Source organism: Myotis daubentonii, chromosome 11 (genome assembly GCF_963259705.1).
Source record: "Myotis daubentonii chromosome 11, mMyoDau2.1, whole genome shotgun sequence".
Classification (NCBI taxonomy): Eukaryota; Metazoa; Chordata; class Mammalia; order Chiroptera; family Vespertilionidae; genus Myotis; species Myotis daubentonii.
In genome coordinates, this window is record NC_081850.1 from 48298924 (window position 1) to 48304052 (window position 5129).

General features: G+C 43.0%; 1 non-coding gene across 1 annotated transcript; it reads right to left on the reverse strand.

Moving 5' to 3' along the window:
- Positions 1 to 1124: 1124 nt before the first annotated feature.
- Positions 1125 to 1188, reverse strand: LOC132212879 (U7 small nuclear RNA). Its single transcript, XR_009447820.1, has one exon. It is a non-coding gene; the product is annotated as a U7 small nuclear RNA (small nuclear RNA).
- Between the last annotated feature and the right edge of the window lie 3941 nt (positions 1189 to 5129).

Genomic DNA, 5129 nt, shown 5'->3' on the forward strand with positions numbered 1-5129 from the left:
TGTGGGTAATGCTGCTATGGTCTTGGTGTACAGATATTTCTTTTAGACCCTGCTTTCAAACCTTTTGGGTATATATCCAGAAGTAGTCATTCTATTTTTAATTTTTTGAGGACCCACCATACTATTCCACAGCAACTGTGCACATTCTCTCCACACTTGTTGATTTCTGTTTTTTTATAGTAATCATCCTAATGGTGTGAGGCAGTATCTCATTGTTTTGACTTATAGTTCCCTAGTAATTAGTGTGGTTGAGCATCTTTTCATGTGTTTATTGGTCGTTCACACATCTTCCTTGGAGAAACATCTATGCACGTCCTTTGCCCACTTTTGAACTGGGTTTTATGTTTTTGTGTTGTTGAATTTAGTGGTTCTCTATATATTCTGGGTACTAATCCCTTAATAGATAAATTATTTGCAAATATTTTCTGTCATTCTGTGCCTTTTTACTCTGTTGATAGTATCCTTTAATGTATACAATTTAAAAATTTGATGAAGTCTACTTTGTCTACTTTTCCTTTTGTTAACTATGCTTTTAGTGTCCCATCCAAGCCCATGGCCCTCTGGCCTCCAAAGTTCCTGATGAGATATCTGATGATTATTTATTGAGGATCCCCCATATGTAATGAGCTGCTTCTCTCTTGCTGCTTTCAAGATTCTCTCTTTGAGCTTTCAAAAGCTTGACTAAAATGGGTCTCAGTATGAGTCTTTTTTAGTTTATCTTGAGCTTCTTGGATGTTTATATTCATGTCTTTCATCAAATGTGGGGATTTTTCAGTAATTATTTATTCAAATATTCTCTCTGCCCCTTTCTCTTTCTCTTCTCCTTCTGGGACAATGCATATGTTAGTCCACTTAATGATATCCTACAGGTCCCTCAGATTCAGTTCCTTTTTCTTCAATCTTTTTACCCTCTTTTCCTCAGACTTTTCCTCTTTAAGTTTGCTGATTCTTTCTTTTGCCTGCTTAAATCTGCCTTTGAATCCCTCTAGTGATTTTTTTTTTGTGGTTACTGTACTTTTAAGCTCCAGATTTTTTTTTATGTTTTTCTCTCTTTATTGATAATTCTGTTTTGTTCAGTCTGAGGTGTGTCTTTTTTTTTTTTTTTTTTTTTTTTTTTTTTTTTTGAGGGCCTTCAGGTAAAAACCAGAAGACCTGCTGGAAAAAATTCAAAAAGAACTGTAAGCACTAAGTGTGTCTTTAAGATCTCCTTGGGTCTTTCCTGAGCTTACACATGCACTGTCTTGGGGCATGCATGGTTACTTTCTAATTTTCCCTGTATATGCAGTTGTTCTTTAATGGCCTAGTCTTTTTTAAAATATATTTTTATTGATTTCAGAGAGGAAGAGAGAGGGAGAGGGAGATAGAAACATCAATGATGAGAGAGAATCATTGATCGGCTGCCTCCTTCATGCTCTCCCTCCCCCTGATCAAGTCTGCAACCTAGGCATGTGCCCTGACCTGGAATCAAACTGTGACCTCCTGGTTCACGGGTCACTGAGCCACACCAGTCAGGCTTTAATGTCCTAGTCTTAATGAGGGGTGGAAGGGTGTTGATCCTTTAACTCTCCTGGAAGTCACTTCAGCTAAAAAATGAGGGGCTTATAAGAAGGAAGCAAGGTACAACAAGAATGGCCACCCTTCTCTTTGTCAATACTTCCTTGATCAGTGGCATCAATCAGCAATCAGAGCACAGGCCCCTAACATTTGGAGGACTGGGTCCTTATTGCCGATCCTGGTTCCTGCAAGCTGTGTGCAGGCTTCTCCGGGAATGGGTGCAGGGCTTCCGCCACAGGGCTGGGAGTGGGGACAGTAGCTGTTACTATGGGCTAAGAGCTGAAATTGACCAAAATTAACCACAATTTACAAGTTACTGTCAAGCTTCCCCTGGGAGTTGCAAGCCTTCAGGGATTCCCAAATAGTTACATCAGACAGATTCTGCCAATGCAATCAGTTTACATGATGAGGCAGATTCCTGGTTCTTCCTAAACCACCATCTTCCCAGAATCGTCCCGTGATTTGTTCTAAAGAATGAAGATGATCTAGAACTGTACTGACCAAAAGATTTTCTCAAGCCATAAAAAGGCTTCAAGTTCCATTGAGTGTTTCACATTTAAATACTTATTTCTATATATACTTATTTATGGAAACACTTCCAATTAAATTCTAAAGCTATTAGAGTAATAAAACATTCACAGCAGTAAATAATGATTTTGAGTCACTAATTAGGAATTTATAAGGAATGTCTTTTTTTTTTTTATTAGAGATCCTCACTGTACTTCCACTTATTCTCAGAAATGTACTCCCTTGCATGTTTTAAAGTTGATAACTAAAATGCTTTCGTAGATTTAAATAGCTCAAAAGGCCGAAACCGGTTTGGCTCAGTAGATAGAGCGTCGGCCTGCAGACTGAAGGGTCCCCGGTTCGATTCCGGTCAAGAGGCGGCTGATCGATGTTTCTTTCTCATCGATGTTTCTTTTCTTTTTTTTTTTATTGCTTAAAGTATTACAAAGGGTATTACATATGTGTCCTTTTTTTCCCTCCGCCCTTGACAGTCCCCTAGCCTCCCCTATCCCCCAGTGTCTTATGTCCATTGGTTATGCTTATATGCATGCATATAAGTCCTTAGGTTGATCTCTTACCCCCCTCCCTCCTGCCCCCCAAAGGAATGTCTTGAACTTCAATTTGAGGGCCTTGTAAGCCTTCTTTTCCTCAGCTTAGTTGTCATATTTGAAGTTAGCAAATGAAGCGATGGCCCCTGAAAACAACGCCACCGCCTGAGCCCAAGTATTAACAGCAAAAGATATCATGATTTCTATGCATTGGATGCTCAAAATGAGAAGTGACATTCTTTTATGAGATCGGTAACAATATCAGAACGCTAGTTTAAAAGTCATGAAATTAATAACTAAAGTTAAAAATGCCTCACACAAATGCCGAGTTGCTCTTTTTATCTACGTGCATGAAAATTATCCACAGCCTAACTGGGCCCACCCCAGGCAGAGGAAACAGAAAAGAGCCCCCCATCACATGATACTATTAGCAGACATGCGGATGGCATTTCGTATAATGGAGACACACACTAATCCAGACATTTATCAATTGACCGATGTAACTGCAAATATGCATAACTGTCCGTTCATGGTGCTAATTAGAAGGCTCCACAAGCAAAGTGCCAAATCAAACTATTGCAGATGAATTGTTTGAGGTAATAAATAAAGATTTTTCAAAATGAAATATAATGGGCCCTGGCTGATGTGGCTCAGTTGCTTGAGCATCGTACCATGAACCAAAAGGGCACCACTTCGATTCCTGGCCAGGGCACATGCCAGGGTTGCAGGCTCGATCCCTAGTGTGGGGGGTGTAGGAGGCAGCCGATCCATGTTTCTCAATCACATTGATGTTTTTCTCTCTCCTTCTCCCTTTCTCTCACTCTACAATCAATAAAAAACATTTTTTTTAAAGAAATGTGATGGGAACATTGCAAGTGTTTGTGCACTCATGATTTTGCTGCCATGTCAGGAAGGTAGAAAGGCCCTATATGGCATGACTTTTATCCAAAATCTTGAGATTCAAATTACACATGCTGTTTTAGTTAGAGAGAAGCTCTCATATGTAAATGTTTGTCTATAGTTCTAAATCGCACATTGAAGGATGAAACCAAAATGGGAAAATATAACAAAACACAAGCTCTTGGAGTCCACTTGATTTCAGCTCTCAGTGAAGCATGTGATTAGATTTGGTTTTTCATACCAAAGAGTGTTGGCATTCAAAGTAAGAGTCGTCAAGAACGTGTGCAAACTGAGACCCAACGAAATGCAGTATTTGCCCAAGATCACATGGTGATTAAAGCCAGAGCCCTCTAGCACCCAGCCAGGGCCTTTTACGGGTGAAAGGCTGTGTTAGCCACTGTCCCGGCTCAGGGGCTTCCAAGCTGCTTCCTCTCAGCTGCTCAGCCCCATACTTCCCCGTGTAGTGTCAGGGACTGTGCCTTCACCCCACTCTCACCGCTGGGCGTCTAAGACCCCATGCTACTTCTCTCAGATTTACAGTGAGGGAGGGAGAGCAGGGTGCAGGGACGGACCTTACAACCTGACCATCCTTCTGCACAACCGCTGTGTAAAGCTGGTGGCCGGGGGAATGAAGCTCGGATAATGAATGATGCTCACTCAAGGGTGAGCACAGGCTTGGTTCCCAGCTGGCTCCTGGGTGCTCACACCACACCCACAAGGCCCCTCCTGGTGGCCCCAAGGGAACTCTCCTCCCACTGACTTCAAGGACCATCTGTTCCCTTCAAACCCCCACCCCACCACACCCCACCCCACCCCACTAAGCTCCGGAACCTCTCCTCACTCCACAAGGTCAGCTATGGCCCCGTCCTCTCCAGGTCGCAGAGGGTGTGGGCTTGTGAAATGCAAGGCCAGGAAGAAGCCTTCTTTCCTCTGCTTTCCTCTAAAGGGGATGGGGGAAATAACAAACAATGGGGCATGGGCGGGGACGAGTCAATATCTCAGACATTATCCTGCCACAAAGCGCTTGAGGGTCTTCAGCACACGGCCACCAATACTGTTCTATTGGACCAAGAATATTCAAGCAATAACATGTTTGCTTGTACACATTCTGACACGTTAAAATTCATGTCCTGACAGTATTCCTACCTAACGGAAAGTCACCACCGTGGGCTCTTCCTCAGTCTTCACGGGTGTAAAAATTCACTCTCACAATATTTCAAGGCTGTTGCCAGGCCTCGGCGCCATCTGTCCCTCCAGGGGTGTTGGGGTGGAGTCTCTGCCCTAGTCAGTCCTCAGGCATCTGCAAACCCAGTGGCCACCTCAAAAGGCCTGTTAACTGACTTACTGAGAACGACTCTTCTAATTTTTAAAATACAATCCCCACTGCGGCACGGACCTTCAACTGTGCCCACTTACTGCGTAAACATTCCTTCCCACTTGCACTCCGCGCGAGTAGGAAGACAGGGAAAGAAGGAGGGTGGGAGGGATTCTTTAAATCCTAGTAAACATGATACCTTATCCTTTTTATATACAGTTGCATTAAATTTCTTTAAATGCCGAGCTGGGAACTGTCCCAGGAAAGTCCCCAGGCAGGGCCAGCCGCCCCCCTCCCTCCGTAGG